This window comes from Olea europaea, unplaced genomic scaffold, assembly GCF_002742605.1.
Source record: "Olea europaea var. sylvestris unplaced genomic scaffold, O_europaea_v1 scaffold907, whole genome shotgun sequence".
Classification (NCBI taxonomy): Eukaryota; Viridiplantae; Streptophyta; class Magnoliopsida; order Lamiales; family Oleaceae; genus Olea; species Olea europaea.
The window spans coordinates 94,653-119,990 of NW_019267546.1; the positions used below are offsets into that span (position 1 = coordinate 94,653).

The window sequence follows — 25,338 nt, forward strand, 5'->3', positions numbered from 1 at the left end:
TCTCGTTAACTTTGTGTAATTCTTTCATTACTTGGAAATCTCAATTTCAACACTTTATTGCACTATCTACTATAGAACCTGAACACATTGCCACAACTGAAGCAATAAAGAATTTTTGTGGCTTATAGGTTTACTTAACGAACAATGTAGGATATGTGATGTTGTTGTCGTATATTAGTGCAGTCAACTTATTATACATTTATTATATTAAAACCCTATATTTTATGAGCGTAATAAATATATTAATGTTGGTTTATATTTTCCTAGAGATATTGTGTGTCAAGAATGGGTAAAGCTTGAGAAAGTTTGGTGCAATATAACATTTCGTATATGTGCAAACTAGAAAATTTTAGAAGTTGTTTATGTCTTCTGAACATTGGTACATGTCAATTTAGTCATGATTAATATTTTAATCAACCTGAGTAACTACTAACTTCTTGTTGTTAATTGTTCTTGGTTATAGGTGAGAAATAAAGATGCTGAGTAAGGCAGTAAGGAAGCTGAAGATTATGAAGATTATAATTCCTTACTCCTTTTTTCCCTTTCTATTCGTATGTTTTTATTTTTAAGAAACACACCAACATAACCTAAGTGGATTTTCAGGCTCTACTAGGAAAGGCGGGATAGGGATTTGATTGCCCAACCATATATAACTTACAGTAATAAGAGAAAGGTACATATAAACCTAATCTCCAAAAGCAAAAAAAATGCAACATATTAAGGAAATGAATAAGAGTGGATGTACAACTCCCAATTCAAAAGTGGCAAGTAAAAGTGAAGATAATATACTCTAATAATAGGAAGTCGGTTTCTATCAATCTGTACAAAGGCTCGAAGTCATCATGGTAGGTCAAGAGGTCCACACTCCTGATAATGATGCTGATCCCAACTCTATGATTCAAGTGAGTTGGCAACCTAGTTCTCCTTACGATAAGTGTGAAAAATAGTATCACGACCAAACGAGAAGAGGTGTCTGATCCGTATGAGAATGATCTGAAGGGACATGGCCCTTCATCCCTAATGATGCAATGAACGGCCATCGATAAGTTTGCCTTCACCCAAATTTTAGATAAACCAAATCATCGAGCAATACAATGTCATCCAAGATAGCTCGTAACTCAACCTCCAAAATAAGGCAGTCTCTATATGATAACGAGAATACCCTAATGCAATGTCTATCATGGTTTTGAATAATGTTCCAACGACTAGCAAATCCATCTTAGACGCATTAATAAGTGTTGATCTCGTAAGATCTCATTGATGTAGTACCCCAAAAATCAATATAGATGGGTGTTGAAAGAGGAAAAGTCAAAGCAACACCAAAAAAAAGGAGTGATAGTCTCTCCATATGATTCATATATCTAGGCTCCATTCGTATCTCATTGTGCTTGGCATCATTGTTTACAAGCCATAAAAACTAGAATATGAATTGGAAAATGACCGTTTGAATGTGTCTCTTACAAACAAATTGTCGTGAATACCTTTATCTCTAGATCTGGGATCTAACTCCTTTACCTGATCTTGTAGGTACTCGAAACATATCTCCAAAATGTTGTTATACCTCATTTAATAATTTGTTCTCTCTGTGTGAGTTCTTTCATTCTTTTGTTGAAATTTGAAAAGTTCAGTGGATCATTTGGCTTCTTTTGTGGTCTGATTACAGTAGAAGTGATGCAGGAGGATCCGAGTCGAGTGATGCTGATTTATTAGATAGCACGATGATGGCGCTGAAATACCATGAGATGGTGGATCGGCGCAAAGATGGAAAGTGAATCGCCATTATTTCCTTAATTGGGGGAATTTGACGCATCTTTAGTAATTTGGCCATAACTTTGGCTACGGTTATCGGAATCGCTATTATAACCCCAATCCGGAAAGCTCTCTTCGGCGCGCACGTCGTGGCCACCTAGCATAGCTGGGTGGAGGTCAATTTCGAGCCCAAAATCCACTATTTTCCTTTCCAAAATTCAATTTTAAGTTATTTTTTACTATTTATGGTAATATTTCGTTTCCTTTTTTTCCATATGTTAGAAAACTCTAATTGAGCCAAATTTTTGGCAACCTGCTTCTTTTACTTAATATTTTATCTGGTATAATTTCGGGATTTTGCCATTTTTGGTAATTTTCCCATAATTTCGCATTTCGCAGCTATTTAACCCGACTTGTGGGTTAATTTTGATCATTCGGCGTTATTAATAATATTGAGTTGAATTCAGAGTATTTTCTCTGTTTTTTGGGGCATTTTCTGTCGTTCTTTTCTTGCAAATCATCTGCTACAACAAGCCAATAGGATAATCACTATCCTACCCGACGTCAAGAAGCTTTTCAAATGTGGTTTGGTTCTAGTTTTGAAGCGTTCTTTGTGAGATGAGGATCCTAAATCTCTATGAGCCCTAATCCATGTTGTTACACCTGGTGCTATCATTATGTAAATTCTAGATTTGTATGGTTACTTTATTCTCCAATTTGGTTCATCTTGTAATTAGTTATATTGAACATTCTAAGAATAATGGTTTCATCTTAAAATTTCGAGACTTCATTTCTATTTTCAAGAACCTAGGGCTTTTTTATATTCTTCCCTCTCAAAGCACATTGAATCTCTAGGGCTACAAAGTGTGACTGTTTTAGCCTTAGAGTAACCAATTTACACAATTGTGTTTAACACTGTTGACCTTGACTTTTGTGTCTCCAATGTGGCCAAAAAATCCCAAGGCCTCTTCCGTCTCTACAAGCTTACTTCCTAGATATTTGGACAAACCGTTAACCACATATGGCTTCCTCTGATTCTTGGCTTGTTGGACATCATTAGTGTTTTTGGCCTTATATTTAGTTTAGTAGACTTTTATTGTAACGTTATCGTAAGTTCATTAGCCTAAAAAATGGCGAACAAAAAACTCTTACCTCCTAAAAATTATCGTAAGAGAAGGTTAACGCCATTTTTAGGAGGTAAGAGTTTTTTGTTCGCCATTTTTTAGGCTAATGAACTTACGATAACGTTACAATAAAAGTCTACTAAACTAAATATAAGGCCAAAAACATTAATGATGTTTTAGGAGAGCTCATCCACCCACACTCCTTTTGATGTGTTAAGCTTCTCTTTCAAGGTATGCTTGAGAGTTTTATTGATTGTCTCCACTTGACCATTTGCTTGTGGGTGATGAAAGAAGAAAAGTGCTTATTGATTCCTAGCTCTTCACACAAGCCCCTGACTTTTTTATTGTCGAATTGCCTCCCATTGTCAGATATAATTAGAGTGGAAAATTAAGAACCGATAAATGATATTCTTCCAAATAAATTTGGAAGTATTGGCCTCGGTGATTTTTGCATGTGGTACAGCTTCAACCCATTTAGTGAAATAATCAATGATGATAGTAGCTAGCGCTTCCTTTTTCTTTCGATAAGGGGCCTATGAAGTCAACTCCCCATTCAACGATGGATCGCAGACTGGACACAACAGTTATTTCCTAAGAAGACTGGCTTTGGATGGTGGATAAGTGTTGACACTTGCCGCACCTGAAGGGCATATTTTTTTAGCATTGGCCAGTGATACCTTGCCTTACTATTTTTTGTACAAGTGCTAGATCTAAGTATGGTTGCCACAAACTCCTTCACGAACCTCACGAAGAACATAATTGGTCTCTTCTACACTAGTGCATCGTAGGAACGGTGATGAGAAGCCTCTCTTGTAAGTCTTGAAGATATAATGAGTGGCTCTTCTTCTAAGTTTGTTGGCCTTTTCTTTATCCTCCGGTAATGTGTGATCCTTGAGAAAGGTGAAAATTGGTTGCATCCAAGATGGAGTACCTTCAATCCACATCATTTCTCCTTCCTTAGAGATAGAGAATCTGGCGAGGTGCTCAATCAATACTACTTGGGCAACTACTTATCCTTACTACTAGCTAACTATGATAAAGCATTGTTGTGAACCATTTCAGTTCGTGAGATTTGGGTCAACTCAAACTTTTCAAAGGATATTAAAAAAGAGTGTTTGACATTTTTATGTAAATTTGATATTATATATTTTGGTCATTGTTTTTCCTTCTATTTTAATTTAGAAATCAACTTTCTAAAATTATAACCCTTTGACTAACTTATTCTACTCTTTCCATTGACCTGAGAATTCGGTTCCATGGAATTTACAGGATTATAGAACAGAGTATAACTATGACCTAGAATAAATAATAAATTCACTATTTTTTACGAGATTTCTTAGTTCTTTGCAAAATTTTTGGTTGTTACTTTTTGTAACACCCCAAATCTAGAGATCCTAGATTTGAAGTATTTATCATACAATTTTCTCTCAAAATCATAAATGCAAAAAAGTGATTACATGTTTCTTTAACAAAAAAAATTATTGACATACATTTATGGGAGTATTTGCAAAAAATATTTGTACTTAATAAAAACATAAGATACACAACAAAACAGCATTTTTCAACGTTCAGAAACGTTGCCGAAGGCCTTTTGCAATGTTTGGACGTATGTTGCAAATCTCAATATTGCGCTAAAGCAAAAGGATAAAACAATATTTTTTGAATGTTGCAAATAACCTTTTTGCGCCCATACCCATGGGTAACTCACCGCAAAAATCTAGCTACAGTGGAAATACAAGCCCAAGCGTTATCGGGAACGGAACGTTTCCTTTTGCAATGTTTTTTGGACATTGCTAAGAAAATTTTTGCGACGTCTTTTGAACGTTGAAAAACAAATTTTGCAACGTTTTTTTAAATGTTGCAAATAACCTTTTGGGAAAATTTAATAAGTAAGAGATTAAGTATGACATATTTCAAAATTAAGAAAATGAGTTTCAAATTTCAAAAATCAGATTTTTATTAAAAATTGTTTATTATTAGATCAATTAATTATTTATTTTATTAATTAAATATATTTAAGTCACATATCTATACAATTTGGTCCCAAATTAACAATTTAATTAATCACTTATTATTTTTTGATCACAAATCAAAAATTTTATAACACAAATTATTTTACGATCACAATTCAAAAAAGTTGTAGATCAAAGTTTGTTCATCGGTCAAAAATAAAAAAAAATAATTAGTCATAGATTAATTTTTAGTCACAACTTATCAAATTATTGGTCATAACTTATTTTTTTGTCACAAATCAAAAAATTCATAGGTCGCATATTATTTTTCGGTCACGAATAAAAAAATTTGTAGATCACAGATCACAAAAATTATAGGTTACAACTTATTAGATAATCATAAATTATTAATTTTTTAGATCATATTATTCCTTGGTCACAATTTATCTTTTTCATTGGTCACATATTGTTTATTGGTCATAGATTAATCAATTTAACAGTCACAGTTAACCAAATAATCTGTGACCAACACTTGTAACCACAACCACCGACACGACCACGACCACCATTGCCAAATCCACCTCGATAGGCATCACCTCCACCTACTCCACCAACAAAAACTATCACAAACCTCCAACAACACTTAGCACAAAGGTAACTATCACCATCGCACCTAGATTGGAGAAAAAACTCATCACCACTGCACCCTGCCCACCACCCACCCTGCACCCCCACCTCAAAACCATAACTTCCCGTTTCCCAATCCCGCCACCGCACAGCACCACCACCATACCTCCCGTTTCCCAACACTGCCACTGCACAGCACCACCACCAAGCATAGTACTATCAAAAATCACAACCATTATCTCAATCACACCACATTCACCAAAAATTCCCCAAATCCGATGTTGCTACCGCCGCCACTTCATCACTACCACTGCCTTGTGAACAATAACTACCATGACCTCCTCAAATTCACGACAAACAACGGTCCTACAGCGACGTTGCCGCAGCACCAATGGGCTAAACCGATAGAGATCTCTGCGCGCAGTGGAAATGGGCGTCGCTGCAGCACCTTTGCGCTCGCCGCTACACCAGTTGAGCCACTGGTGGCTTGTCCAGCAACGGGGGGCTTGCGGTGTTGGCTGGAGCAGCTCCATCGCCGACTGCCAAAGTCTGAAAATGAGAGAGGAAGAGAGAGGGGCGGCAGGCAAATGTAGAGAGAGAGAGAGAAGGAGGGGAATGAAAATAAATTATGGTTGAAATAAATTTGTATTATAATATTTAATATTAAAAATATTTGATTTTTGAACAATAAAACCTTGCCTATGATTTTAGAATATTGATTTTTAAAAGTAGGTAGGGATGTAATTTCCACTAACTTTTTTGTGCCCATACCCATGGGTAACTCACTGCAAAAGTCTAGGTACAGTGGGAATACAAGCCCAAGCGTTATCAGGAACGGAACGTTTTGTGAATATTGTTAATAATCCTTTTGCAATGTTTTTTGAACATTGCTAAGAAAATTTTTGCGACGTCTTTTGAACGTTGCGAAAAAAATTTTGCTACATTTTTTTAACATGGCGATTAACCTTTTTGCAACATTTTTTAAGAGTTATGAATAAACTTTTTGCAACATTTTTTCAGTATTGTCAATAACCTTTTTGCAACCTTTTTTGCCTATTGTCTATGATTACATCCTTATTTTTGGTAACATTTTGTTAACCATTGTCATAAGTCATCTTGTATTTTTTTTTGGTAGAGTGATTTATACAAGACAAGATAGAAGACAACAATATCAAACAACTCCAATAATAATTATTAATTGACTCCAAAATGTAACAATATTCATACAAAATCGAGATCCAAAATTTTGAAGTACCTAAAGATCCAATACAAAAAAAATTCCACAAACCCTGTTGAGCTAGGGTCTCCATCAAGCTCTTTAGAAATTTTAATAGCTTTACATGCGGCAACTTTTAGGGCCCGGGAAGCAGGAATTACAACCAGCAATATTGTGTCACTGTGTTCAGCATATTGACTCTATAAAAAAATAGGGATATTAAACTTCCAAAATTAGGTATCAAATCTAAACTATACAAAAGATTCATTTAGAAAAAAATCATTATAGATTATTGCAAAAACTACGGTTGAAATATAAGAGAATATGTTTAGAACAAAAATATACATATTGACCATTATGTTTTTGAGAAAATCAAATGGTGGTGCTCTAAAACGACAGAGACGTGTACTTATTCAAAATTTTAAATACATCCCATTGTGACTCTTGTTTGAGATTTTGGTTAGTCTATCCTCTAATAAAAATCGAACAGTAGCTATAATAGGTTAAAAAAGGAATAAACTCAATTGGAATGAAAAGACTGAAAGATAACAGATTTTTCTAATTTTAATAATAAAGGAGAGGTCATTCATCAAACATTGACAACAGTCTCCATTCAATATTTAAAACATAGAGCATTCCTCTTCTTTTTTTATTTTTTTATTTATTTTTTTCATTTTCACTTTGTCCCAAAAAATGTTCATAATGCACCTGAGTGGTTCAAAAGCAGACAACTATAGAAAACCACTTCCTTAGGTAAGCCTAGGCCCAGTTTTCATTAAGATTGAATAAATAATTATAACAACTTGAATGATTAAGTGTTGGAAGAAGAAAAACTAAACGTCTCTATAAAAATTTAGAAGTGAATCAATTTTTCCTAATCAAGGCAGCAGCAATAAATAACTAAAAAGGTGTTTGTTCATAAAATCGGTGTGTTAAAAGACAATATTTATTCGCAGGATAAGCAAAAGTGAAAGTCAAAAATATTTGATTCAACAAAAGGTAAGAATAAAAAAGAGGAGAAGAAAACATATAAAATCATGAGATTTTACAGAATGAGCAATAACACAATTGACTTGACAGCTCCTTCTCCTCTATAAGCCCATTCCAGTGCATCTTTTGCCTGCAACACCACCGCCATCCACTGCCTACAAAAAATATAAGGTATCAAATGGATAGTCTTGAACTTGAATCAAGAGACATGGTTTTTCTTTTTTCAATTCCCACCAGTCATCTCCAACTCCTTTGTCATATTTCACAAGACTAAAATCACAAGTTTTAAAAATTATTAAACTAAACAAAACAAAACAAAAAGGAAGAAGAAAAAAAGTGAGCATAATGAAATTAGAAGTAATAGTAGAGACTAAGCTCCACCAAATACAATAATCCTTTGTTGTTGCTTTGTCTTCAGGCGATGCTTGAGAGCCAGATGAGCCACCTGTGTCCTTGTTGCCAAGTTCATCTGACCACTAGTACTTTGCCATCAGAATGGTGTAAAGTTGGGATTACCCTTTAAAAGTAAATGAAATCTACATCACAAGTTCTTATTTCAGCAAAACATGTGAAATGGATCATCGAGACTACTTTTGAAAGGAATAAATTTAAGGAACAGTTCAACAATTATGATAAAATAATAATAAATATAAAATATTGGAAGTAATATTGAATCACAATAACTTGTTTGAAATTGAAATTGATAATGAATACTTACTATATCGATCACATGGAATTGGTTCTTTCACATCAAGCTTGAAATTCTTTAACAATTGCCTGGTATGACAGCAAAAGCAATAGTTAGTTAGGTAATTTCATAGTGAATGGATGTAACGAACATACGGCAACGTAAATGGAAACAGATGATGAAGGTGTCTAGAGAGCTATAGTCAATTATAGTAGAATAAGTAATAAACATTTTAAGTACAAAATTAGAAACGAAAGAAATTGGTAAAGAACATAGAGGAGGAATAATTTATTTTGGCAAGTAGAATAACATATGGTAGTAAATGTTAGTAAAGGAATTACCTCTAAATGATGAATCCTTGTTCAAGTATAGATTTCGAGTCTCTTTCAAAGTAGGCAGCATTAAATTTATAAAATATGTCTCCTTGAGGCCTACTATAGTTTAATAGAGCAATTAAATATCCTGACGGAAAAGTTCTAGATGGTTTGTGCTATATAACGTTCATTTTCCAAAGTAAGCTATGTAGGAACACTCAACAATTTTTGAAGTTACTATTTTTATCATCTAGTTTTGCATACATATTTCTGTACAAGGAAAAAAAACTATTTGGTCAAAGCCCAATAAAAAATTAGTAAGATGTATTAATGACTTTTACTTGCATAAATATTTTTAGATGAGAGGAGCTATTTCTGTTCTATAAAGTCAAAAGTTTTAACCAACAAATAAAAAATCCAAATTTTCACATATGCATATACACATGTAAAACTAACACAAAATCAACAGAAGGGAAATTCATATTTCAGGTACTAATGAAGTAGTAATATTCGTCGAAAATGAATCTTGATTATCAATACTCCCAAATGTATTAATTTAATGAGATAAGCTGCTGAAGTTTTCCTACATCTTTTTCTTCTTCACCCTTAAAGCGTAATGTGCACCCACCAATTATGATTCTGATGTGCAGCAAGGTTGTAAAATGAAATGGTTCCTAATAACAATAAAGTTCAAAATAATTCTAATTGGTTGTATGTATAGAATCTTTCTACCTATTCTTATGGGCTTTTGTACTTACCAAGTCAACTTCATGATTGAAAAATAATATGCCTTCCTTAAACCATAATAAGCCTTACTAATAACGACTCTATTGTACAAAAGAGGTGTCAAATGGACCAGTTCCTATGATGAATTTAGTCCAAAAAGGTTATCATTATCAATAGCTTTCTTCACTTACGAAGACAATTCGAAGATCAAAAACAACTATTTCTTGATTGCAAAGGCACTCAAAAATGAGACAAGTAGCCACCAGCAGGTTTTCACTTGCTAGTTAATACGGCAGGTTTTCACAATAATGAAGAAGTGTACAGGGTTCGCCTCATGCCTCTCCCTCTCCAAAACTCACCCCACTGTCTAATAATCCGATGAACAAAAGTTAAATTGAACCACATTCATGAAGTAGCAGAATGTTACCTGGCACTGGAGTTACTTCAGGTTTTGGGGCTGCTTTCTACTGAGTATTAACCGGTTTAAGTGCAGGAAGTTCCACTGAATAGACAGTGAATAACTTATAATATATTGTGAGCAAATTGCTCGATAAAACTTCAAATTTGTAAGAACCAAAGTCATTGAACTAAACATACCTGGAAAGAGCTGGTTGTATCCATTGTGACCACCATGTAGCCTTGCTAATAAGCCCATAAGGGGGCATTGTTGTAGATAGCAGGCTAAGTTTGATCGTAATTATCTCTGTGATCACCAAAGTTGTCATAAGCATCAGGTCCTCTAGCAAATGCACCAATAAGTAGATTTGTGTCACTTCTCTTCCTGTTGAACCAAATGGCATAACCTCTGGGATTTCAAATCAGTTTCCAAATGAAATTCAGGTCACCTTACCAAGCAGAAGATTGCAATTATAATCTTCTACCCTCACTAAAATCTCAATTGCTTCAAAATTGACAAGACTATAGACTAGTGCCTCCTCTTTGGATGACAATACATATACACGAAGGAAAATAATATGCAAAATAAAACAGTTGGGTCAATCGGTTACACAATTATCTTCACTCCCCAAATAGATCGATTAAATTCCAATACAAACTATCTAATTCATGAAAGCTCAAACTGAACTCTATCATAGGATCCCACTGGAGCCTCTTGTCGATTTCCTTTGATGACACTAGGGAAGAGTTTGAAGAGGTCATCATGAGAGGCAGGGCATCTTCATTGTCAGTCAAGTAGCTCTCACTGTCACGCGACCACTTCTCTTTTGCATTTATTTTCGTGTTCTTGTTATTATTGTCACTCGTAATGTTGGTGCCTATATTAACTGATAGTCAAATTGCACAACCCCAGGGAAAATGTGTTCTTTGAGGTATTTTGAAGGTTTCACAATAGTAATTTTTTTTTTTTATGTGAAAATATTTCATCCATAAAGTAATAAGCCATAAGAAAGGGTACAATAGTGTTTATCAAAGAAAATTACATTTTCACGGAATAAAGAAATACTATGCCACCAGAGGAAAATGTCTTCGAGGGATTATGCGTGTCGCACTAGGGAATGTACTACTAGGTTACTCAGTCTGTTACAGTGCTGAAGGTTACTTTGAGGAAATCTCTACATTAATTCCTTTATTTCAGTAACTTGAGAATGGATTAACGCTGAGGACGAGCTTGGCATATTGATTTCGTTGGCAAGGAACAAACAATCACTTTCCACCACTAAGCGAGATATTCCAAGGTTAAGACACAGTTGTAGACCTCTCACAAGTGCATCAACTTCAATGTGTCCTGGTTCCAGGATTGTGTTTGCAGGACCACTAGCAGACAAAATTGTTTCCCCCACGTGGTCCCGTAAAATGATTTCAATCCCAGACTTATTTGAGTCAAAGAATAGTGCACCATCAATATTGAGTTTCAATGCTTTCTTGGGTGGTGCGGACCACCTATATTTGTGGAGAAGCGATCCAGATGTACGACCTAATTCAGCATTGGATTTTTTGGCTAAGGCGGTAGCAATTACTTGTTGTGGTGGAAGGTTTAGCTAGTCATGGACCATTTTGTTTCAGCGAAACCAAAAACTCCAAGTGATGAGTATAAATTTCGAGAGAGCATCCTTTAAGTATTTTGCCAGTATATCCATAACTACTTGCATGAAATCTCCCAGGTGATCCTTATTCTGTAGTGCTGGGAACCGTCTGGTTAGGAGATGGCAAGTAGAAGGACAATTGAGTAGAACATGGCATAGGTCTTCGACCTGGTAGTCACAAAAACAACATTGAGTGGCAATAGGGATTCATCTTCGAATCAGATTTTGTTTCGAGAGCAAGCTTTCTTCACAAGATCTCCAAACAAAAATTTTTACTTTTTGGGGTATCTTTAGACTCCATATAGTATCCTAAAATTTCTTTTTCTCAGTTGCGTTTGAAGAGTAGCCACGGCCCGGAGTTAGACAATTCTTGAAGAATCTATATGCACTGCTAACAGAATAAAGTCTGATTTTTTCATGTTCCCATAACCAGAAATCTTTTTCTCCCAAAGGGCTTAGATGTAATTTTAGTATTGCTTCCACAATTTTTGGATTGAATAGAGCCCTAAGCTTAGTTAGGTTCCACCACTTCAAGTTTGAATCAATCAATGAAGCCACTGGACTTTCAAGTTGTTGATTGTGATGTTGTAAATCATTTCCCAAGTCCCTGCTTAGATTTTTCACTCTCGGGATCCAATTATCATTTAGAATGTGTATAGTGTGACCATCACCAACAACCCATCTTCTCCCTTGTATCAGTAGATTTTTAGCCCCCCAGATTCCACGCCAAGCATAGGAAGGGTTACTACCAATAGATGCTTTAAGAATGTTACCTTCAGGGAAGTAATGGGCCGAGAATATTTTGTGAACTAAGCTGTATGTGTGTTGCAATAGCATCCAAGCCTATTTTCCAAGCATAGCTATGTTGAAAATTTCCAGCTCCTTGAAGCCCATACCCCCATGGATTTTGATGTACACATGGTATTCCAGGATTGCCAATGGATTTTTCGTTCCTCCTTTCTTTGGCCCACCAAAAATCTAATCATCATCCTTTCAATTTCAGTACATAATGTGGAGGGAAGTTTGAAGCAACTCATAGCATAGGAGGAGATTGCTAAAGCCACTGATTTGAGGAGGATTTCTCTTCCCCCTTGGGAGAACATACCACTCTTCCAAATTTATAATTTCAACCAAACCTTGTGTTTTATTTCAGAGAAAGCTCGATTTTTGGATCTACCAATCATAGGTGGTAATCCCAGATACTTTTCATATTGCTGTATTTTAGGAGCATTCCAAAGAGCCATAATTTCTTGCTTCTTATCTGGCTTTACATTTGCACTAAAGACCATAGAGGTTTTTATCTCTATTCAATTGTTGACCCGATGCATCTTCATAGCTACTAAGGAGAGCTTGTAGTCGAGCAGTAGTTTCCACATTTGCTTCACAGAAAATCAGGTTGTCATCTGCAAAGAGAAGATGATTCAAGCTTGGAGCTCTTCTACACACTTGAATACCATTCACTAATTTACTTCTTTCCGCTGAATTCAATAGATTAATCAATCCTTCGGTACATAAGATGAATAGATAGGATGATATTGGATCCCCTTGTCTCAACCCCCTTGAGGAGATAATGTGACCCATGGGAGCGCCATTGATGAGTATCGAGAAAGAATGAGTAGTAACACGTCATCAGCAGTTTGATAATTTTTTCATGGAAGGCCTATTTATACATAACCGCCTCAAGAAAAGACCATTAAACTCTATCATATGCTTTACTCATGTCAAGCTTCAGAGACATGTAACCTTTCTTACCCTTCTTCTTTCTTCGTAGGAAATGGAGTACTTCATAGGCCACAAGCACATTGCCTGTAATGAGACGCCCTTTTAATGAAGGTTGACTATGTTTCTAAAATCACCACAGGTAGCACTTTTTTTATCCTGTTAGCCACAACTTTTGAAACCAATTTGTACATGACATTACAAAGACTAATTGGTTTGAAATCCTTTACTTTTTGAGGATTTTTTATCTTTGGGACAAGTGTAATAAAAGTGTCGTTTACATTTTGGGGAAACTCATTGATATTCAAAGCATGTAATAAAGCATTTGTGATAGAGGAACCAATATGAGGCCAAACCTTTTGATAAAAAATAGAAGGCATACCATCAGGACCTGGGGCTTTAGTAGGATGCATCTCCTTCAAGGTTTGGAAGACTTCATTTGCTGTAAAAGGTTGAATCAGTTCCTCGTTCACTCCATGGGTTACTTTGCAATTTATGTTCTCCAGAGTGGCTGCTTGATTCCTTGAGCCTGTGGAGGTGAACAAATTAGAAAAATAGTTTATTATCATGTGGTTGCACGCCTCTCCCTCTTACCAATTGCCCTGGTCATCCAAGAGTTTATTAATTGTATTTTTCCTTCTTTCTTTAGGAGGCTTTTGCATGGAAAAATCGACTGTTCTGGTCACCATCTTCAAGCCAAGTAGCTCTAGATCTTTGTTTCCACATAAGTTCTTTTCTATCCATCCAAGTTTGTTCTTCCTCAGCGGCCTGCCGAAGATCATTTGAGTTTATAGTTGTAGGATCCTGCTATTGAATCTGCTGAAGCTTTATTTTGTCGTTGCTGAGTTTCACTTGCACTTTGCCGAATTTAGATATATTCCAAGACTGGAGCTGATTGCTGCAAAGTCTAATATTTCGCATAATATTATTTAGGTCGTGAGGGCAAGAGTCGGACCATTTATTCAGTATAATATCAGTGCATGCCTTTTCGCTAATCCACATTGACTCAAATCGAAATGGTTTAGGTGTTTTGAGAGTTTGGTGAGTACCATGAAGCTAGATCTAGAGGGGTAGGTGATCTGTATATGCAGTGGAGCCATGGATAACCGTAGTTTATGGAAACAATTGACACTAGGAGGCATTGGCAGTGAAGCGGTCGAGCCTCTCAAAAATCTGTGTAAAGTCTTGTCTTCCATTGTACCAAGTATAACGGGGTCCTCTAAAGCCAAGGTCTTTTAGCTCACAATCAAAGAGCATTTGCTAGAAACTTTCTAGTTGTTTTCGAGGTCTGTCTCGGTCTCCACATTTTCCCTCATTAGATAAAATTTCATTGAAGTCGCCAAAGACAAGCCAAGATTCTAAAGGGTCTCTCTTCATATTCCGCAATAGATTCCAGGTTTCCATACGTTTACTGGTATCGGGGTGGCCATAGATACCTGTTAAAAACCAGCTATGAAGGGTGAGTCGATTTGTGTATCAATGTGGCTTTTTAAGTAATTGAGGATAGTTAATTGAACATCATATTACCAAAGGATTGCAATCCTCCACTACGCCCCACTACCTCAACATTAAAATAGCCGTAGAACTTCAATTTTATTCGACATATTTCTATTTTTGTTATATTTAGTTTTATCTCTTGCAAGAACAAAACATCGGGGTCTTCCTTTCTGATAATGTCAAAAAGAGCACGAATGCCACGAGGGTTCCCAAGACCTCGTGCATTCCAGCTTAATAGCTTCATGGTGATCGGTGGGGCTGAGTTTTAGCCACCACCGAAATCTGAGAGTTGGAGCCGTAGTTCCATTCATGGGATTTTTCTTTACCCTTCAGTCTTTTGGAGGTTTGAGTAGTTTTGCTAATTTCAGGAGAAGTGTCTAGAGATCTCTTAAGGCTTGCTTGTGGACTAGAGGTAATAGAGCTGAAAGTCTTCAATTTATTTAATCTTTTCCAACGTCTGGTGAGGTGTTAGAAGCATTTTCTGGAATTGAAGTCCCACTAGATTTGGATAACTTAGAGACAGGTTGTGAAATGTCATCAGTATTCTTAGGCGAATTTTCAGCATCTCTACTATTTTCTTTAAACACTTTCGTTTGATTAGCAATTATGGAATCAGCTCCAGATTTGTTGCCTCTATCATCTCTGTATTATCTCCTTTCCCAACATTTCCCTGTAATTTATCTTGAATTTCAGCTAAGTTACTATGAGTTACCATATCTGTCATTTCCTTGCCGTGAAACTGGTCACCGGAGCTAGGCTTTTCCCTCGGAGAATTTGGGGCTCTGAAATTCATTTGACGATCACGAATTGGACCACCATAATCTCCCGAATCTCCAACTCGTAACTAGGGTCCATAGGCATAATCTGTGGTTGAGTAAGTCTCCATTAATGGTTGCCATTGCGAGCATTCTTTCTGACTATGTCCAAGAATGCCACATAGGTAGCAAAAATTTGGAAGACACATATAGGCAAGACAGATCCAGAAAGGTTTGCAAGATCCGATACAAATCTTCTTTCCACGTAGAAGGGGTTTGGAGATGTCAAGACATACTTGAACACGAAGGTATTCACCCCTTGCAATCTCATTTTTATCAATATCCACTTCGACTACTTTGCCCAATTGCCGTCCAATAGAATCTCCCATCTTCCAATTGCGAGCCATGATAGGGAGATCATAGATTCTTACCCAGAAAATTGCCTCAGAGAAGGAAATATGATGGATTTGTTCAAGGCCTTCAACATCTCTAATTAAGATCAGATGCTTGTCGAAGACCCATGGACCATCACGCTTAACACGCTCCTTATCCCTTTTGTCATCAAATTCCGCAAGGAGTAGATTTGGGGAGATGTCTCAAATGCTCAAGGTTTTATTTGGGCACCATAATTGCTTCATTGTGTTCTTGAAAGCCTCTTTGTTGAAATGTTTGCTGGATGGTAGTTTGAATAACATACATTTTTCACTTCGATGGGGGGTCAGCACTTCTTCTTCAATTATGAATGCTTCTTCTTCCTGTTCTGTAAGAGATAGTCGTTCACACAAGTTTACAATATCCGATTCCATAAGAAAAGTGGTCGAAAAAGAAACACAGAGAGATTCCTGTACTAATGCAGGATAGAGAAACATCTACTCAAGTAGTCCTCGAGAGGAAAAAGTTATTCGAGAGGAAAGGGAGTCATATTCTCTCTTTTAAGATAAGGAGAGATTAACACATACAACAATAAATGAGCGAGTATTTTCACGATAATAATTGAACGTTGGGAATAATGAAACTTTTCGCAATGTTTAACGAACGTTGCAAAAGTAAAAAAAATTTAAATATTTTTGCAACGGTAAATTTTTAAATATTTTCGCAACAGTCATTCAACGTTGCAAAAAAATCACTTTTTACCACAATCGGTAAATGTTGTAAAAGATTATCTTGCACGAGTTTCAGCAACATGCACTGAATGTTGTTGTAAATTTAGATTTTAACAACGTTTAATAAATGTTGTAAAAAGTGAACATTCAATAAATGTTACAAAAGGTGACATTAGCAACATGCTTTTAAAATTTTTTTGCCAAAACTCAATTATATAACCAATAGCAATATTCACTTGTTTAAATATTGTGATAAACCCCTTTACCAACACTCAATTAACGAATGTTGCCTTTCTAATGTTGCAAAAGATCATTTTTAGCGTAGTGATAATTACATTAAACGCTAACTTTATTTAAATGAAGTCAATATTTAAATGTGGTAGTACTAAGTGTGTCTCACCTAAAATAGTGGTCTCGAATCATCGTGCATCATCATTTGAAAAATGGGAAAAGGGACAATACGGAATGAGACAACACCCAATAAGAAAATCTTATGCATGTGATGCATTCTTATGATATATATTTATTTACACAGATTTTCTTTTCAAAATTATTTTTATCATTTTCATTAAAAACATTAACAATGTTAGCTCATTGAAGTATCTCTTTGCGAATCAAAATATAGTAGGTCATTATTATCTGGTACGAGTACTACTATAAGGCGATTAGCATTCAACATTCAACATTAAATGTTATCATTAGTCGGGTGCGTCAGTTGATCCCAATACTCAATTTTCCACTCACACCTTGTATAACAAATGCATATAGAAATATCTATTTTTTAAAAATAAATAAATAAATAAATAAAATATATACATACATTTTATATATAAATCTTATGATGAATTTAAACTCAATACTAAGAGAACTAGACATAACAACCTAATAGTTTTTAATATAATTTTATATTTATTATTCGAAAATCAATATTAAAAATTTAAAAAATATGTTCCTAAGACATAAATAAATGAATCTTAAACAAGTGAAATCATATAATCATACTTTACATTAATTGTAGAAACACTTTCGTAGAAATTTTAATTTCTATGTATACTAAACATGTAAGAGTCAGTTATTTATAGTGTTATATGATATCGCATATTATATTTATGAGTGAGAAAATATTTTTAAAATGAAATGATATTGAAAATAATATAAATTATAGGTCAAGATTGCACCTTTAAATTGACAATGAGCACATTTTATACTTTTATTAACAAATTCATGAAAATACCCTGTGCTAAAGTTTAAGTGTTGGAAAAGTGAGAGTGTGGATTGTGATGTATGAAGATGAAATAAAAAGGAGAATAATCATAATGGTTGTTTAAAGATAAAAATAAAAATAAAAAAATAAAGAAAAAAATGATTTCTTAACAATTTATCTTTGAAGAATTATAAATGGTTGAGAATATAAAGAAATTAAAGAGATAAATCAGGCTCAATCATTAACACAGTCAAAGTTCCATAGCTTTTCCAAAATTAATTTTAACAAAATCAACATAATTAAAATTAAGTCCAAATTTAAATGAAAGCTTCAAGCACCAATCGAGAAAAAATGAACATGAGTACAATGGTAATAATTTCTAGGATTGCAAAAGTATGATTGTCTTTCACTAATAAACTTGCCATTTACAACACTTCCTCTTGAATGACACTTACAAAATATCTATCTTGTTAAAACATTTTTAGATAAAAAAACAATGTGAGAAAAAATCAAACGAAGGAAAAATGTGTAGTTATTTCGGAATACTAAAAATAAATGTTACCTCATTAAAGCCTTTTTCGAAAAACCTAATTGGATAAAACCTAAGCAAAGAAAAAAGAGTACAATTACTCTCTTGATGTTGATCACAGAAAAATTTTGACTCGACGCATTCCAATCTCGAGAACCAATTTCTTGAATGTGAATGTCGGTAGTGCTTTTATGAATAAATTAACCACATTGTCAATTGAGTGATTTGCTATTCTTCTGAAACTCCTGTGTACGAAAGAATATTGGAGATATATGCTTCGTCCTGTCACCTTCAATATAGCCTCTTTTAAGTTGTACAATACAAACTGCATTGTCTTTATACAAAATTGTTGGACAAGCTTTTGTTGAAGTTAATCCCCATAATTCTTGAATATGATGGGTCATGTTTCTTAACCAAATACATTCTCTGTCTGCTTGATGAATTGCAATAATTTGATAATGATTTGAGAATATTACTGTCAAAGATTGATTCGTAAATCTCTTTGATAGAGTTGTTCCTTCACGTGTAAACGTATATCCTATTTGTAATTTAGTTTTACGTGGGTCAAAAAAATAACCTGCATCTGCATATCTCGACTTTTAAGAATAAAATAATCCTAAATCAATAGTACCTTTCAAGTAGCGAAAAATGTGTTTAACACTATTCTAATGTCTTTAAGCTGGTGTGGAGCTATAGGTTCCAAGGAGATTTACAGAAAAGCAATGTCGGGTTGAGTACAATTTGCAAGATAAGTTAGGACTCCAATTGCACTAAATTATAGTGCTTCAAGACCTAGAACATTTTTTCCATCTTCTAGTAGACGGAATGGATCTTTTTTACATTAAGTGATCGAACAACTATAAGTGATACCAATGAATATGCATTATTCATATAAAAATGTTTTAAGACTTTTTGTGTATATGTAGATTGATGAACAAATAATCATTCTACAAAATGTTCCATTTGCAACCTAAGACAAAACATAGTTCTTCCCAAATGTTTCATCTCGAATTCATTTTTTAAATAATCTGCAGTTTTGTTAACCTTTTCAGGAGTTCCAATTGAATTTAAATTATCAGCACAAACTACAATAATTGCAAATTCAATATTTGTGTTTCTTTATAAAATCACATGAGCAGACATCATCATTTTTATAGCATTTATTCAACAAATATTCGCTAAGGTGATTATATAACATGCATCTAGATTATTTCAATCTATATAATGATCTTTGCAATTTAATTGATAACACAGTTCTCGAGCACTTGTCATTTATTTCTGACACTTTAAGTCCTTCAAGGATTTTCATATATATGTCACTATCAAGTGAACCATACAATAGGCAGTTATTACATTCATAAGTCACATATCAAGTGTTTGTAACATAATCAAACTAATTAAGAATATAACAATTGATAGTTTCCATTGCGAGAAAATATGTTTCTCATAATTAATTCTTGGTCTCTGTGGGAAATATTGAGCTACAAATTGGGTTTTGTATCTTGTAATTTCGTTATTTTCATTTTTTTTCATACAAAAACTCATTTGCATTTTATAGCGATTACATTTTCAGGTGTTCGACTATAAGTCCAAGTACTTTTCATCTCTTTAAGGAATTCAATTCCATTTGTATGGCTTCTTTCCACTGTGGCCAATTATTTCTATGTTGACAATTTTGAAGAGAACGTAGTTCATGATCCTCATTTTGCATAATATGAAAAGCCATGTTAAACGCGAAAATATTAACTATAACAATATTATTTCGTTCCCATAATTTATAAAATAACATATTTATTGAAATCTCATTAGTTTCGAACAAATGTGTTTCTTCAAGAACTATATTTTCAATATTTGATTGATCAATATTTTCTAATGTTACTTCTTTTGAAGTTTTTTGTTGGCTTTTCTCTTGTACATTTCTTTTTCGAGGTATAGTCATTTGAACCAACCGATCAATACGCTTCTGACGTATTTGAGATTCATTTACTACAATATATTATCCTATAGAGACATCAATTTTTACTGAAATATTTTTCTATTGGTATATATGACTTTGTCACTTTTGTTTCAACAAATACATCTGGCAATTGATACCCAACTCTTTACAAATGTATGATTTTTAAACCTCTTGCTCACATTGATTGGTGTGGGATCAAAGTGAGATAGACTTGTTTCATTCCAAAAAAAATTTACCTTATTTTTCAGGATAGAGTTTTTTTTTTTCATAACATTAGGAAAGTCATTTTCATCAAAATGACAATCTACAAAATGTGTAGTAAATAAATCACTTGTTAAAAGTTCAAGATATCAAATATAGATGGTGAATCAAAACCCACATAAATCCTAAGTCTTCATCGAGACCCATTTTAGTGCATTTTGGGGATGAAATGAAGATTTGGATAGCATAACCAAAAATCAGTATGTGAGAAATATTAGGTTGATGATCAATTATAAGTTGTAGAAGTGAATATTGATAATAGATAGTTGGTTTCATACATACCAATGATGCAACATGTAATATGGCATAATTCCAAACAGAACTTGAGAGTTTTGTTTTCATAAGTAATGATCTAGAAATAAGTGTTAGATATTTAATAAAAGACTTCGCTATACCATTTTGTGTATGGATATGAGCAACTGAATGTTCGAGAATAATCCCAATTAGCATACAATAATCATCGAATGCTTGTGATCTAAATTTATCATCATTGTCAAAACAAATAGTCTTGATTGAGTAAAAGGAGATTTGTGCTTGTAATTTTAAGGTTTGAGCATGTAGTCTAACAAAGACTACATTTCTATGGAAAGTATGCAAACATGTGACCATCAGTAGAAGAATCAATTAATACCATAAAATAACGAAATGGTCCACATAATGGGTGTATCGGCCTATATATATATTTCATTGAAGTCTTTCCAATAAAATTGAAAATTTAATATTGACCTTCGTAGTCGAAGATTTAATGACCAATTTACCTTACAAACAAGCTATATATGAATAATAATTAGGTAAAAGAATCTTTTGATTCTTTAAAGGATGTTCACATGAGTTTTTTATTATTCAACACATCATTATAGCTCCTAGATGTCCAAGTTGATCGTGCCAAAATATTAAATATTTAGAGTCAACGAAATTCTAGCTCGTGATAATATTTAATTCAATTATTTTTATAAATGTATAATACATACTAGATGGGAGTGCATGAAGTTTTCTTTTAGCCAGATATAAAAGATATTATGCAAAAATATTCAACATTATTTTCGTGTATCGTCTCAATGTAATATCCATTGCAAGAGATATCTTTAAAATTTAAGAATTTGCTAAAATAAAATGCATTATCAATATATAATTTTGAATTATTTACTAAAATAATATAGTCTCTTTTGGAGCTTTCAATTTAACGCTATTCGATGCATCTGATATCGTATTGATATTATTCTCTATGAATGTCAAGTCCAAAATTATTTTTTGTCTTGAAGAATAGTATGTGTAGTTACACTATCAATTAATCAAGTATCTTGACAATCCATTATAAATCTATAACAAAACAAATATATTTTAAAATTTTGAATTTAAATTTAAAAGAGTAAATATAATTCAATATTATGCAATTAAAGATACATAATAGAGTTTCAAAAAACCTTTTTTTTCGAAAATTAAAACCATATTTTAAACTGAACTTCTTAAACAAATGGAAATACTAGAAAGTAAACTAATCTATATTTTTTTATCACGAAACCCCCAATCAAATGGTGCCATTTGGATCAACAAAGTTGTTTGGTAGATATTCATAAGATATTTTTTCATACAACAGGTACGTGCCCAAGATTTGTCTCCACATTTTCATTTTCATTTATTGATTTTTGGTAGAAATTCACAAGATATTTTTCTATACGATAGATACGTGCCCAATATCTTTTCATTCCACATCTAAAGCAACTTTCTTCGCACTCATTTTTGGATGTATAATGAAATTCTTGCCTCGTTGTTGATAGTTTTGTCATTTATTTTGTCCATGGTTTATTCCACGTGTACGTCCGCGTCCACATCCACATCTTTTTCTTGATGCTACCTTTGCTTTAGACAATGGTACAAAACCAATTGGACATAAACAATGTTTTTCATCAACAGATCATTATTTTGTTTGGCCATAAGGAGGCAAGATATGAGTTTTGAGTACCATTTGAAACAACGTTCATCACATTCCTATTGCAAGAGCACATTCGAAACTTAAAAGTGGAAAAAGTTCTCTCCAATATATCTTTATTAGTGATTTTTCTCCACACAAGGTTAATTTTAAACATATTCTGAACAGTTCAAAATTGTACTGATTAAGAGTTTTGAAGTTTTGGAAACGAATGTGCATCCACTCATAGTGACCTTTAGGTACGACTATTGACAAGCCCCGTCCCACATCACCATAATGGACTAGGAACGTGACGTGCGTCGATAATAGATGCTAACTATATGTCAAATCTACCACCAATGCTGACTATGACTTACGACAAAATAAGCACCAAAATCAAATATTTATGAAAAATATAATGTAATGGGCCCGAAATGATTACTTCATGTTTTACGAAAATGAATCGTATCACTCAATATATCGTGTGGCTCTAATTCTAAAACCACAAGCTCCTCAAGCTATTAGGGACCAATACTACCTATAAGAAAAATCGTGGAAAAATATGAGTTTATAATTCAGTTAGTGGAAGAGTTCGAAAATAATTATACTTTCTCATTTAAACATTTTTATCCAATATCAAATTCATATTGTTTAGTAATTCACACGATAATAGTAAAAAAAATTAGACATTCTCATAACTCTGTAAATATCGTCTCATATCCAAGATATAGTTATCAGCTGATATCTATACCATCATCTTATCACATCACATGTGATCCATAAAAATGTACACTCTGACTAAAATCTATAATTCGCCCTTCGGGCGAAGAACTTTCACCATGGGCCTTTTGGCTCCCTCCGTGAACAAAAGATAGGTTCAAAATCTCTGGTAATTAATTCTAAAACACGGTCACAACCCCTCTGTGAATTATATGTACATGATCAAAACCAATGTCAAGTCAAGACCTCTCCATGCAGGATAGAACACGGCCAAGACTTCTCTGTAAACTAGAAAAAATATATAATCACGAGCACTTTTCTGATCGATCTCAAAGTCACATCTCATATTCCAATTAACAATGTACCGTATACAATCTTTGAAATCCCACATGTATTATAATAAAAGATATTTCTGTAATAACCGTATAATTCGAACACATAATTACACATACTTCGATATTATACCCAATTCATAAATACTTTAAAAACATTTATATTTTTTCCACTCACAATCCATGGATAGATATCTGGCTAAATTGACGAGTCATTCCAAGATTTTATGTCCGTACCTGAAATAACGGTATAATTCCTCAAATTAAAATCAGACAATTAAATTAATACAATTCTACCTCTCAAATTCTCAATTTCTATATTTACTCTTACATCTCCAATTTCCCAACTTTTCTCTTCTCTAATGATTTATCAACTAATCACCATTCACTATCAATTCCATTAAATTACTCACACTTCCTTAAAATCAATAACTTATACATATATAAGCCCTATACATAATTTATTCCAATACATAAACTTCAGCACTTCTCATATAACTTCATTCAAGCCTTTAAAAATCTGAAAATAAGAGTTTTGACAAAAACAGCACTAAAACCCCATAATATTGAAATCTGGCAGCAAAACCTTTGACAGAATTAGCACTATTCTGGGCAGATTTTTAGAATTAACACCTGCACATGAATTTTGCATGAAAATTGCTTATAAATACCAAAATCTAACCTTAACTTCATATCTCACTATAATAAATCACAAATAAGGCGTTTTATATCATATACATACAATAGATCAAAGATTCAAGCTCTAAATTACAAACCCATTTCAAAATTCAACTTTCTTCAATTTCAATACTCAAATAACATTTATTTGATATATTCTTGCTTAATACCTCAAAAATATAATAATAATATCCAATTCTTGCTAAACTTCGAATATAAATGAATGGTTCATAAACCTTAGAAATTTAATTAACTTACCTCTTTAAAATAATAATAAGTTGAAGAAATGAAGAATCCAAACTTTCAAAAAATCATCAACCTCTTTCATTTCATTACTTTTCTTCTTCTCCTTTTTTTCCTTTGCTTTTCTCCCTCTTTTTATCCAGTTTCGTTCTCCGCTTCCTCTCTACGTTTTGGCCCCAAAATGAGAAAATGGATGTGTTTAAGGTTTTAAATGGATAAGTATGATAGAATTGCAAATGAAGTCCCCACACTTCATGTAATTACCATTTACTCCTTTAATTCCAATAAATAGAAATTAAATCCCTAAGATTCTTGTAATTACAAACTAAGCCCCATAAAAACCATTTGTTCAACTTAAATCCTTATTGACTTTGACCAATTTCTTTGCTTGACTTTGAATAAAAATGGGTGGGGTGTAACAACTATAATCTTCTAATGATCAAATTTTTCAATTAATTTTAACTAAAGAACATATGAATATTTCTCCGTGAAATATTCAATTTTTAATCCATCATAAAGTTGATGACAAAGGAAGATAATTGTTTTTGAACGATCCTACATGGATTCTTTGTTTTCTTTTTTTATTGTCTCTTCCAAAACTTTTTGAGACAAGATAAATATCAGTATCGAGCACACATGGAAGATAATCTTTACCAGATATGTCAAGTATAGCAAATTCAAGTTTTGTGATATTTTCTATTTGATTAACGACACAATAAAGAAAATATAATGAGTTTTTAAGATTATGATTAACAAGTTAATTAAGTAGTCAATATTAATATGACATATGTTACGTGTTTTCTTTTAGAAATAAACAGCAATTTAAAATAATAAATTATTTAAAACATGTACTACTTCGAGAACACATTGTATTTTACTATTATTCCTCAAGAGCAATATATCGCTATTCTTCTGAAATATTAAAAATTATAATTTGTGCTCTTGAAGAAAAAATAATATTATTCTGGAATATTAAAAAACATAGCTCATGCTCTTCAAGAAC

The 25,338-nt window shown here is 33.3% G+C and overlaps 1 long non-coding RNA gene across 6 annotated transcripts; it reads right to left on the reverse strand.

Moving 5' to 3' along the window:
- Positions 1-7,561: 7,561 nt before the first annotated feature.
- LOC111392237 lies at positions 7,562-24,527 on the reverse strand. Of its 6 annotated transcripts, none has more exons than XR_002702237.1 (5): positions 24,351-24,527; positions 9,984-10,167; positions 9,814-9,888; positions 8,377-8,435; positions 7,562-7,813 (listed from the first exon to the last, which is right to left on the reverse strand). It is a non-coding gene; the product is annotated as an uncharacterized LOC111392237 (long non-coding RNA). The 6 variants fall into 6 exon arrangements; XR_002702235.1 differs by having other exon boundaries at positions 9,984-10,191; XR_002702239.1 differs by having other exon boundaries at positions 9,984-10,125; positions 24,351-24,526.
- Between the last annotated feature and the right edge of the window lie 811 nt (positions 24,528-25,338).